General features: G+C 36.8%; 1 non-coding gene across 1 annotated transcript; it reads right to left on the bottom strand.

Moving 5' to 3' along the window:
* Positions 1-1483: 1483 nt before the first annotated feature.
* On the bottom strand, positions 1484-1590 carry LOC126008458 (U6 spliceosomal RNA). Its single transcript, XR_007495788.1, has one exon. It is a non-coding gene; the product is annotated as a U6 spliceosomal RNA (small nuclear RNA).
* Positions 1591-13764: the final 12174 nt, after the last annotated feature.

Genomic DNA, 13764 nt, shown 5'->3' with positions numbered 1-13764 from the left:
TCACGTCAGCATTTTTTCACACCTAACAAAAGAAATATGTAATATATAGAGAGCTGCATTTCCTTTTAAAGAAAAAAAATTACCTTTTCAGCTCAATAGCCTACCTTAATCTGGTGATTAAATCCCAAGGATGAGTGATCTTGAGCTGCCATGAAAATACAAAGTGTATCCATATATTGAATTTTATTAATCTCCTGATTTTTGACGGCCTTGATTTCATTCTTGGAACAAACTAGAGAAGTCCATTTATGCTTACATTCTAAAGCATAATTACGATGATGAAAAAGTTGCAGTAACTTATGAGCTGTAAAACTAGTAAATTATATCCAGCCTGTAAGTAGAACTAATTATAAAGCTGTTGCTTGATTAAGGTGTTTATACTAAAGAGCATTAAAGGGATTAGTCCAAAGCTTTACATCCTGCAGCATGGAATTAATATGCAGGCTTTAAACACTCAAATTAATTCAGGTGCAGCAAACAATTATATGAAATAGGAACACTCGACCCAGCTAATGACCACACTAGTCCACCAAGCTAATTTATAATCATGTACTTATTGACCTCTCTGCATGCTCACAAAAGGACTGTTCTCATGCTAATTTCTGCCTGCAAGCCATTGTCATAGCTGTGTGTATAGTCATCAAAGTGATTAGTGCCAGACAGGAAGCACAGACTGTAAACCCCTTATCACCGCAAGTTTTGCTCTAACGAAATGTCCCATCTTGCAAGTTACACAAAACGGATAAATGATTCAGCAGCAGCAAGAAGCAACATCTAATAAGAATTTACTATGAACATTTCTAATCTCTTCATGAACATAAGATTTGTGCTACCAGCCTTAAGCCTCAGCTTGGCTTTTGTCAGCTAACTGGAATAAGTGTCTAAAAGGAAATGGGAACTAAGTCAAAATAACAATTAGTTGAATTTTATTTATGTATTTATGTATTTATTTATCTTTTGTTTCGTTTTTTGGGTCACACCTGGCAACGCTCAGGGGTTACTCCTAGCTCCATACTCAGAAATCACTCCTGGAAGGTTCAAAGGACCATATTGGATGCCGAGATTAAAACCAATAACCTTCTGCATAAAAAGCAAACGCCTTACCTCCATGCTATCTCTCTAGCCCCAATTAGTTGAATTTTAAATTAACAGACAATAAAGCGAATGAAATATCAATCCATTGCTCAGCATTTGTATGAGTTGTTCTTTGATTAATAAATGTGGACCAAGTTCTCCAGGGTTTATTCACTCAAAAAATTTTCATCATCTGTGGCCAGAGTCATAGGATAGTGGGTAGGGCCTGTGCAGCACATACCCAACCTGAGTTTGATTCCTACACTACATATCAGCTCCCAAGTCCATCAGGACTGATTCCTGAATTTAGAGTCCAGCATAAACCCTGAGTAGTGCTGGATATGAACCCAAAACCAGAACATAACACTATTTCAATCATTATTCATTTTCTTTTCTTTTTTGTCCCCCCAAAAATTCGGAATGCTTCATGAATTTGCGTGTCATCCTTGTGCAGTGTCCATGCTAATCTTCTCTGTATCATTCCAATTTTAGTATATGTGCTGCTGAAGCAAGCACCATTATTAATTTTCTAACTTGTGACATAGTGAGACACTGAAAAACAAGAAGTTGATTATTCTATCTCCAAGGAACTAAGAAGAATTTACTTTCTGGTGCTGGAACTTTAGTACAGCTGTAAAGTACCTGTCTTGCCTATGTTTGAAATAGACTCGGTCCCTACCACTCCATATCATTTTCAGAACCCTGCTAGGAGTAATCCCCAAGTGTAGAAGAGTAAGCACTGAATGCAGTTGGGTATGCCACTAAAATAAAACAAAGCATCCACTTTAGAAAGGAAAAAAGTTAACTACTTGCATGTTGATTTGGAAGAACACAGACTATGAAATGTTGAGAATGACTTCAACTCCCCAAGATACACCTCCTCTTCATAGGAGTGAGACCAGTGTGAACTGACAGTGGTGGCACACATTGGAGCTCAGTACTTCCTACCTAATTGGCTTCTCCAATGTATTGAAACATCTGGCTCTTCCATCCACCTAGCAGCAAATTGCATCATTTTATCTTTTCTTATAGCAAAGTATGTGTATATAATTTCTTGATCCAGTTCTTTATTCTTATACATTTGCCTTGTTTCCGATTTTGGCTAATGAGAATATGGCTGTAGTGAGTACAGGTGCACAATGTCTTTTTTTAATATAATTTTTATTTTAATCATCGTGGCTTACATATCTTTCACAGTAATATTTTAGGTACATATTAACATTGAATCTGGGGAATTCCCATCACCAAATTTGTCCTCCTTCCACCCCCATTTTCATCTTGTTTTCCATATTCCTCATCCTCACTCTTGGCTGCTAGAATGAGTGGTCCCCTTTGTGTCTAGCTAACTACTTAGTGATCATACAACTGCCTGGTCTTGGTACCCTCCATCACTTCCCCCTCTATCTGAGAGGCAGAATCAGATAGTTCCAGTTATGTGGTTGTGTTTGAAGAAAACAAAAGCAATAAAATAGGGTAAATATCAAATAAGCCGAAAATGGGTAGAATCCTTCTAGAGGCTCTCATCCTCGGTTTGAGAGACGAAAGGGAAAAAGAAAGTGGAACACCATAACAATACAAAAAGAAATATCAAATAAACTATCCAGTGAGCACTACAGCAATAAAGATAAGCACCACATAATAGCCATGGTTTTGAAATAAAAAACATGACAGAGCGTAAAAAGGAAGAAAGAGAAAAAATAAGAAAATTGGAGACAACTTCAATATCTACACCAAAATAAAGAAGTAAAAAAAATGGATAAATAAATAAAAATATTATTTTGTGCTTTTTTTCCCTGCATAGGCACAGTAAATATTAGGGACATTAGATAGGGAATTCCCTTGGCCTAAGAGATACAGGGTTTCTCCACCCTTGAAGTATACTGTCAGGGTATTAACTATAGACCCTTTGCATATTCATTTACTCTTCCCTCGGTGCCTTTGTGGTGTATGGAAGATTTCTGCTCTGTCATGGGTGATAAAATCAAACCTCTGTATCTCTAGATCTTGGTATCTGCACAGGTCAAGGAGTGAAGTTTATTGTGAAGTCTTTCTTTGTGGTTCTAGAAGTTCTGTTCCTTCAATATCATTTTAATCCATCTTCTCTAGTTGGTGGTGTTGGTCATTGTGCTGATCCTAGGATGGAGCCTGGGATAGTCTTTCATTATGTTTCCAGAAGACCCATTCAGTTGCAATTGTCTCAGTCAGACCTTTGGAATTAGAGATCATGCTTGTTGTACAGGTTGTAGATAAAAACCTAGACTAGGGCTTTTATATTTGTTCCAGGATACGTACTGCCCGGTCATGGTTGTATCAGCCTGTCATCTGAAGATAGCGATCTTGGCTTCTGCACAGATCAAAGGGTGACAAGTCTTCTGATTTTGACTTATCGTTAGTTGGTGAGGTAGGACAACCTGCTCTTAGATCAAGTTGTTCCCATTTCCTTGTTGTCAGAATATCATATTAGAACTGGCACATGTTGGTGCCAGAGTAGTACTAAGGATGCCCCAGAGGGGATTTGGTTCCTGTAGCTGTTGTGGAGAACTGTGTAGTTTCTATGTCTGGGATCCAGGGTTCAAGGCTGGACGGACGGTGTCTAATCACCTGGGGTCTAAGTTGGGTCCACATGACATATTTTCAAGGTGGGAGGTGCCCCTGTACACAATGACTTTTCTAAGTAGATTTTTTGAGGGTCATTATGGTAGATAGCCAGAGAGATAATAGTGGGATGTATGGAAGCTCCATTCTTAGTTTTTGATAAGTATCCATAACTTTTCCCAAAAAGTTGAAGCACTGAACATACCACCAGCAGTGGAAGAGGGTTTCTTGTAAAGCTCCAGTCTGTTAAGCAGCAAATGTAAATAAAATTTATATATGACTTCAAAATGCATTCAAGAAACAATCTATTCTAAAACATTTTATATATCACAATATATTTTATAAATAATATTCTTATGTGTTATGTTCCCTAAATTGCTATAAAATATTTTCTAAAAATTATTATTTTGTATGTTAAATAACAGAAAAACACTAGAAAGGGTTTTAATATGTAATAAAAATTAATATGATGTCTATTAAAATCACAAAGTAGGGACCGGAGTGATAGCATAGCAGTATGGCGTTTGCCTTGCACACGACTGCCCAGGATGGACCTGGATTCTATCTCGAGCGTCCCATATGGTCCCCCCAAGTCAGGAGCAATATCTGAGCTCATAGCCAGGTGTAGCCCCTGGGCCTCACTGGGTATAGCCCAAAAACAAGCAAACAAACAAAAAATAAAATAAAATTATGAAGTAATTTTAAGATATAATGCTGTAAAGCAAAAGTTGTACCCTTTTTTCCTTTTATATTTACTTTATTTAAAGAACATGCATCACATAGCTGACATATTTGATCATAATACATTTGTTTCCAGATAGAGAAAGCAAAATTATTTTTAAAAGACTAGAAAGAAAACAATAGCAAAACAGAAAAGAAAGGAAAAAAAAAAGAACAAGCAAATTGGTGAAAATTATTGGTATCTCTAATGAGGTCATTAAGTCATTAGTAGAAGGTTTTGGAAGCTTTTGTTGCTTGCTGACTATCTGCTACATCATTTATTTCCAAACTACAAACTGACATCTAAATTGGTGTGTTCCTATGGGGGTGATAGCATCAAACAAATTAAGCTAGTCATTAATTCAAAGCAATATTACTGATTCAGCAGCTTTTGTGGGACATGTTTTCAGCTGCCATGTGTCCTGAAAATATAAAACAGTGATGGGGGGTGCCTGCACTCAATCCAAAAAATGTCTTGGTGATAATCAGTCCAAATACTGGAATACCTGGAGATTGATCAGATTGGTATCTGTGAGAATCATAGAGAAGTGGTGAAGCAGGGCCATAGGCAAAGCAGCAATTTTGGGTCATGGATACAGTTGGAGTGCCCTCAAGTGTAGCAGAGGCTTGGCCTGCCCTCTCCTCCCAAGGTTGCCCACTTTTAGTTGCATGGCTGGTGTATACATCAAAATTTTCCATAGCTGATTTATATTTCTTTTGATAACAAAGTGAATCTATGCAGCTGGCCCACTGCAGACAAGCTGACTGCCATTTTTTTTAAATTAATACCTTTATTTAAACACCTTGATTACAAACATGATTGTGGTTGGGTTTCAGTCATGTAAAGAACACCCCTCCCCTTTCACCAGTGCAACATTCCCATCTCCAATGTCCCAAATCTCCCTCCTCCCTACCCCACCCCGCCTGTACTCTAGACAGGCTTTCTACTTCCCTCATTCATTCACATTGGTGATATAGGTATACCATAATTTCTTTATTCGGTGATCTGTTCTTAGGCACTTGGGTTGTTTTCAGGTTCTGGCTACTGTGAATAGTGCTTCTATGAATGTAGGTGTACAGATGCCTTTTCTGCATTGTTTTATTGGGTTCCTAAGAAAGTATTGCTGGATAGAATAAAAGCTCAATTTCTAGTTTTGTGAGGAATGTCCATATTGTTTTCCAAAAAGGCTGGACCAGTCAACATTCTCACCAGCAGTAAATAAGAGTCCCTCTACACCCTCATTTGCACAATCACTGGTTGTTCTTGCTCTTCTTGGTTTGTGCCAGTCTCTGTGATATACCATTGTTATTTTGATTTGCATCTCCCTGATGATTAGTGATTTAGAGGCATTTTATCAAATCTTTTAGCCATCTGTATTTATTCTGTGAGGAAGTTTCTGTTCCTTTCTTTTCCACATTATTTTATTAAGTTGGAATTTTTTTAAACTACATCAGTGACATACAGATATCTTGGATATTAACTTCTTATAAATTATTGCCATTTTTATAGAGGAAAGAATTTTCAAAGAGCTCAATTCTACCTTATTTTTTATTTCCCCCAAAAATGTATATTTGAAGGTCCATATATTTCCTATGGAAAAAAGAACTTCTTAATTAAATAACTGTTAGAATACTATATATACAACCTGTTTTTTGAAGATAAATGCAACATATTAATATACAAAGTGTTCTAGTAGTACAGGTTCAATAATTCTCATTTTATTGAGACCATAGAGATATTATAGGTTAAGATATTTGCCTGGCATCCTGATCAGGTTCAAATACCAAGCATTGTCTATGGTCCTCTGAGCCCCACAAGAGATCAATTCTGAACACAGAGATAGGAATAGGCCCTGAATACCATCATATAAAGCCCAAACTTGCTCTTCCCAAAAAGTGTGTTTAGCCTTTACAAACTGATTTCTTCGTAAAATTCTCATCGAGAAATGGGGCTGAACAGACACTTCCTCAAAGAAGGTGTACAGGTGGCCAATGTTATATGAAAGATCTCTTTGTCATATATCACCATCAGTGCTTGCTTGGATGCAGCAATAAAAGAACTCCCATTCACTGTTAGGAATGTCAGCTGGTTCAGCCTTTATAGACAATAGTATGAACACATCAGAAAAATTGAAACTTGAGGGATCAGAGAGATAGCCTTACAGTGAGTAAGGTTTTTGCTTAATCTGACCCAGGTTTCAATCTTTGGCATCCGATCTGGTCCCCAAGCCTTGCCAAGAGTGATTCCTGAATGGAAGCCAGGAGTAACCTTTGACAATTGCCAGGCCTGCCTCCTCAAAAAAAAGGAAAAAGAAAAGAAAGAGGAAGTGGATGAAGAGGAGGAGAGAGGAAGGAGGAGAAGGAAAAGGAGAAGAGGAGGAAGAAGAGGAAAAAGAGGAAGAAGAGGAGGAAGAAGCAAAGGAAGAAGAGGAGGACAAAGAAGAAAAAGATGAGGAGGAAGAAAAAAGAGAAGGAACAAAAAATAATAATTAATAATAATAATGATTGAGCTTCCACATAATCCAGAAAACCAACATTTTGGCATTTGGTCCAAAATAACTATTTTGAAAAGGCATATTTTCCTCCTATGTTTGTTTTAGTACTATTCAAAGTAGCCAAAATCTTAAAAAAATTACAACAGAGGACTAGATAAAGTAACTGTGGTATAAAAGCACATTATGATTATTTTACAAGGAAAGACAAACTCATGCAATTTTCTGCAACATAAATGGAACTGAAGTGTATTATTCTGAGTGACATCATTTAAAGGGATATAGACAAATATAGAATGATCCTCATATGAAATCTAAAAAGAAACATAGCAAGGCAATAACAATTGGCCACCACTTATTGATTTAAGACTCAGTCTACAAAATTAAATTTGTTAAGGGGATGGGCACGACCTTGACACACTCGTGGAGGGACATTGACAGTCTGGTATGACAGAAGGTATAATATTGAACACTGTATACCTGAAACTATTGTTAATAGCACTGTAAATCATGGTGCCTAAATACAAAATGGGAAATAAAAAAATAATGTTATTTTTAGCAAGTTTTTAAACATTTAACATATTTTCTTAAATGCACTAGTGAGTCTTAAACTATGCTTTGAAGATCAATGAAGTTTATGAAAACTCTAAACATATTAAAATGAAATTATAACAAAAATATATACAGAGCAACACAGACATATTAGTGAAAATAGCAAAGGGATTCCAGTCAATATTCTAAAAGGGAATGAAAGACACTGAAAACAGACAATCAACCCACAATTTAAAGAGTCGGTGCTTGGGCCTGGAGAGATAGCACAGCAGCATTTACCTTGCAAGCAGCCGATCCAGGACCAAAGGTGGTTGGTTCGAATTCCGGTGTCCCATATGGTCCCCAGTGCCTGCCAGGAGCTATTTCTGGACAGTCAGGAGTCACCCCTGAGCACCGCCGGGTGTGGTCCAAAAACCAAAAAAAAAAAAAAAAGAGTCGGTGCTTACACATACTACTATGTACCAGATGTTGACTCAGCAAATGAGTGAAAGCAGAAAATTGAGAGACAAAAATACATTCAAATCACACAGAGATAAACTCAGGGCAAACCAATTGACTTATTATAACATTAAAAAAAAAAATAACACAACTACACCTGTGGCATAGAGTAAAGAATCTTCACTCTGCATTGTGTTTCAATTCATGCTTAGGATAAATACTCAAGCTGACCTGGATTTTACTGTACATATTTCTTTGAGTCATAAATACTTCAGCAAAATATCAAACCTGTAGCTGAGATAAGAAGAGTCAATCATATATCAAGTAGATACACATCTTTGTGGAGTTAATGAACTCGAAGGGAGAATAGAACATTCAAATAAAAATAAAAATTGGCAGCATACTTCAGCTACACTCTTGTGGAAATAGTCAAAAGTGTATCTAGACATTAGAAATATAAATAGTGATCTCAGATTATCTACATGGGCAGAAAAAAAACTCACAGATTCCAAAAGAGTCCCAGAAGTGCAATTGAGTAATTAAAAGAAATTAAACTTTTTTTTTCCCCAAGCTAAACTCAAGCTAAACTGTGCAAAAATCTGATTCCTTTAATCTGGGTACCTTAGCTTTTTCTTCTTTCCCTATAGCAAGCATGTCTTCAACAATGAATTATAACTGCAGCAGCATTCTTACTTGTAAACAAGGGTTTACACAATGTCTTGCATTAGGTTCCAGAGACAAAGGATGAGACCACACAATTGAAATAAATAAACAAATAAATAAAATGTAAATAAAGCTTTATTCCATTTACCAACAAACTACAAACTGACTGGCCAGGATCACCTTCCAGAGAGGCAACCCCTACCAGGGGTCACAAGTTAAGTTCTATAGGGCTAGAAGTAGGAAGTCTTGAACTTTAAGTTGATTGGCTGTTGTCTAGGGCAGTGATCAGCAACCTTTTTTTTTTTTTCAACTGAGCCAAATCTTGGCAAAACCACTATTGAAATTTATTTTGAGAGCCACAATTTTTTTGTTTTTGTTTTTTTGTTTTTGGATCACACTCGGCAGTGCTCAGGGGTTACTCTATGCTCAGAAATCACTCCTAGCAGGCTCAGGGGACCATATGGGATGCCGGGATTCGAACCATCCACCTTTTGCATGACAGGCAAATGCCTTACCCCCATGCTATCTCTCTGGCCCCAAGAGCCACATTTTTAAAACCGAAAATACATAGGATGGTACACTGTTTTTAGTTTCAATAAATTTTTATTGAGAATATTCTGTATGCAAGTATCCACATAGGTCGGGAGGATACAAATAGCACAATTAATACAACAAAAACTTTAGAATGATATTATTTATCGAATACATTAAATTCCAGAAAATCTGCCTTACAATGTAAAGAAAATTACATTCTGACAATGACTGACAAAGTCACAAACACTAATATAAACATTGGCCTTGCATTTCCTTGGATAGTTTGAGTAAGTCAGGTTTGTATGTTGTTGTTTTTAATTTTAGGCACAATTCCAGGTTCTCACCAATGAGATGATTTCTCAATTTACGCTTGATAAAATTAATGCTTGAAAATGATTGTTCGCATAAATATGTAGACCCAAACAAGGAAAGAACAGCAAACGCTAGCTTTTTTAGTTAATTATATGAGTCAGGAATACTATTCCAGGTGTTAAAAATCAACATATCTTCCTTCTCCAGGTCTTTCAAAGCAGATCACTTGTGCTGTGAACTAAGTTCACATTTGTGTTTCTCCAATCTTTCTAAATTAGCACAAAGACGTTCAAATTTTGAGCTCCACAATTCTTTGTTTTTTAAAATCCAGCAATTGCATTTCAAAGTTGCCAATGTCAATATTAAAGGGAGAAAAATTTAATTCCATTACAGTGGCATGCAGAGGTTTTTTTAACAAAGGCCAACGTTGCTTTGCTGTTTCTGTAATCTTGAAACCTCTTGAGAAAAGCTTCCCTCATATTGAAAAGTGCTGTTTTAAAATAGATAATGTCAATATCAAAATTATTTTCTTGGCGATGTTTCAACAGGCTTGGAAAGTGAATCAAAGTTTCTCTGTCAAAATCTTGAGCAAAGTCAGATAATTTGGTTTTAAACAAAATAACTTCTAACATCAAAAAAAATTGTGTTTCCTTTCCCCTGTAGTTTATGATTAAGCTGATTTAGATGTGAAGTCACATCCACTATGAAATAAAGTTTTTGAATCCACTGATCGTTTGCTAATTCTGGATAGTGAACACCCTTCTCAAGGAAAAATGCTTTGATTTCTGATAATAAGGAAGCAAAACATTTCAAAATGTTTCCTCTTGATAGCCAAAATGTGCTGAAAATTTAAAACTCTACAATATGGATATGAAACAGGTAAGAGAAAAACCTTTTAACAATCTTTAAAAGCAAGAGCAGTGTTCCAGAGAAAAGTATCAATTTCACTGAAAGGGAAAAAAAATTATTGACACTTTAGTGTGTGCTGCAAGAAACCAAACTAAAATACACACAAAAACAAAAATGGCACTTTGTTAAAGGCATATAATATCATATCATAAAGGAATTATGATAGAGTGCCTGAAACATTTTAAAAATAATTTTTATTTAAACATATTTGTTACAAAATTATTCATACTTGAGTTTCAATCTTAGAATGTGCACTATCCTTCACCAGTGCACTCTCCACCCCACCAATGTCCCTTGTTTCCTTCCCCTTCACCCTTTTCTGCCTATGTCAGGAGCAGGTATTTTTCTTTTTTCTCTATCTCTCCTTTTCTTTATGACACTGAGGTTTGCAAAATTTCCTTTATGACACCGTGGTTTGCAATATTGTTAATTAAAGGGTACCATGCATGTCACTTATCCATTTTCAGCATCCAGTTCTTATCCAGAGTGATAAATTCCAACTATCAATGTCATAATGTACCTTTCTGTATTCTAACTGATCTCACCACTTTTTTATGGCAAGCTTCCTATCATAGACTAGTCCTCCTGTCCCTTATCCCTATTTTCTCTAGATATTATTACCATATTGCCATTTATTATTCTTATATAGCACAAATGATTTTCTGTGTCTATACCTCTCCTTCTGACTCATTTCACTCAGAATAATAATTTGATGTGTTGATGTACAGATGATGCATTGTGCATGGCTCAGTAGTCAGAAGCAACAGAAGTTGCACACCTGTACATTGTATCCACTCATTGTATGATAGACCGGATTAAAAAAAAAAAAACTCCATGTTGAACTAAACTCTGTGACAGATGACACAGTAAAGATAATTTGTGAAATTCACAATTGTGATCAAATCCAAGCTATTCACCACCCTGAGTGGAAGTATGGATGCCCACTGCTAGCATCTTCTCCATGAAGAAGTGAAGTGGCTGTTAAGGGGAAGGGTGCTCTTTCGAATTGTTGGCAAGAGGGAAGTAGTGCAGTTCATGTGAGAGCAGAACTCTGACTTTGTACAGCCCCAGTTGGACAAGGAATGGGTAGCTAAGCTTGTGTATTTGGCAGACATTGTTTATTTTCTCTATGAACTTAATATTTCTCTGCAGGGGAATTTCACAAGTAGTTTTTACAGTGAGACATAAGATGGATGTGTTCAAAAAAGAATCTGATTCTAGGACAGCTGTGTCTGAGGAGATATTGAAATGTTTTCAAAACTCTTGCAAGAAATTTCTGCTTGGCATTTATATTATGCAGAAAGTCATAATCAACATGAAAAACAGCATTTAAGGGCATCAGCTCACAACCTTAATTATGAGTACTCTGAACATGAGAATCCACAGAAAAGAAAACAGAAAAGAGAATTCCTTCATGGAAGATGCCCACTCTTATGCAAAATAAAATATGTGTTTTAAGATCACTCCAGGCATTCTATTTCTAAACCCCACCCAACCTGGTCTGAAAAAGCAGGGTAGCGGGAAAGAAATAATAAACCAAGCAAGCCAGGAAAGGATGATCATGGAGTCCATGGCCTTTAACCTTGTACTCTCTGCCTTGAGCCCAAAAAGCTAGAATACCTATTTCTTTATTAAAACCAATTCCCAATACCAGGAAGCTTCAGGTCAAGAGAGAGAGACAAAAGTACATTTCAGTGTGCTTTTACATATCAAAGGAAGAGGTTTAAGAAAGGATGACTGGGGGAACACCTTTGTTTGGGGATGATACTGGGTATCATCTTACACTCTTGGAGCCGGCCACGGGGAGGGGGCTGCACATGGGGCGCGCATTGACAGAGGCTAGGAGCAGAGTCCTGACTCCTGGAGTGGCCACCTTGCACAAGGAAGAGCCAAATTATAAGTGTAAAGAACCTGATGTGGCTCGCGAGCCGCAGATTGCTGACCACTGGTCTAGGGCATTTCAACATGTTTTTTTATGACTAAATGTCTCTGGTTGTATATTGTGGGGTTTTTTGACATTAATAATGATTCTTTATTGTTGAGATAGAAACTGAGTATTTTTATTTATTTATTTTGAAACTTAGTCTTTAAATGGTAACTTAGGGGTTGAAGCAATGGCGCAGCGGTAGAGTGTTTGTCTTGCATGTGATTAACCCAGGACAAATCTGGGTTTGATCCCAAGCATCCCACATAATCCCCTGAGCCAGGAGCGATTTCTGGTTTGAAACTCCTCTAGTTTCCCCTTCTCATTCTCTCCCGTTCACTCTAAAAAATAATATCAAGACAAGATGTTTGTTAGTAATGCCACATTGGCTCACAGGTGTATCAATTCAATAATCTCACACACTACAGATCTATTCCATATAACATCATCAGATCAGGTCTCCTATCATCAAATAGTATCCAAAATAGTGATATTTACTTTCACCTGAGCTATCACCCTCTCTTAGAAACTTCTTATGAAGTCCCAAGTTTTCCATTTATTTCACAGGATCCCAGACATATTTAGAAGACCAAACCCTGATATCCTTTCTACTATACTATACCTTGTTACTGATGGCACTTGACAGGGTCACTTCCTAAACAGGAAAAAATGAGTCCCAGGTTGACAGACAACTCCTTCCATATTCATAAACATGGGTCAAACCAAAGTCTTGGTGCTTGCTATTTATACTTTTTCATCTTGTTTACAAACAATCCCAATATCTCAGGAACAAAGTATAAGATTCCACCTTCTTTCATTCTTACTATTCTCTTCTTCCCTAGTCACTTACTATGTGACCTCCTAGTCACTTACTATGAAAAATTGTGGGGGCTGGGGGGTGAATACTTTCTAAAAATTCTAGATTACAAGACTATATATGCAGTAAATCTTCATTTTAATGTCTAAAGCTAACATTTTATTTCTCCCTGCATCAACCACCCAACTTCAAGAGTATCACTAACTCTAGTTGGCCATAATAATGTTAAGCCTACAAAAGCAAATGCAAAGAAAAATGTAGACATTACTTCTAAATTCTTCTCCATATTGAGTTTGTATTTCTCTGATATAACAAAAAAAATAGCTGAGAAAACATCTGATACAGTTATTACCTGTTTTTTCTGCAGTATTTTAGTAATTATTTTTCTAAAGGGGGCAATTGAACTTTAAAAAGTTTATGAAACACCAGACTCCTTTTTAAGAGTTTTCTCCAAGAACATCTTTAAGGTGACTTAGAGTTGGCAATAGCAACTCTATTGTGAAGTGATCAGGTGACACTAGTCTTAAAGCAAAGGAGACAGCAGAGAAACAGGTAGAAAATTCTTGCCCCCAAGGCAGAGTGGTAGCACAGTTTGGGGGTATTTGCCTTGATCATGTCTGACCCAGGACGAATGAGGGCTTCTTGGCATCCCCTATAGTCCCCCAAGCCAGGAATGATCTCTCTCTCTCTCTCTCTCTCTCTCTCTCTCTCTCTCTCTCTCTCTCTCTCTCTCT

This window comes from Suncus etruscus, chromosome 4 (assembly GCF_024139225.1).
Source record: "Suncus etruscus isolate mSunEtr1 chromosome 4, mSunEtr1.pri.cur, whole genome shotgun sequence".
In the NCBI taxonomy this organism is placed as follows: Eukaryota; Metazoa; Chordata; class Mammalia; order Eulipotyphla; family Soricidae; genus Suncus; species Suncus etruscus.
Note: the sequence above shows the minus strand (reverse complement) of the source record. Positions and strands in the feature narration are given on the sequence as shown.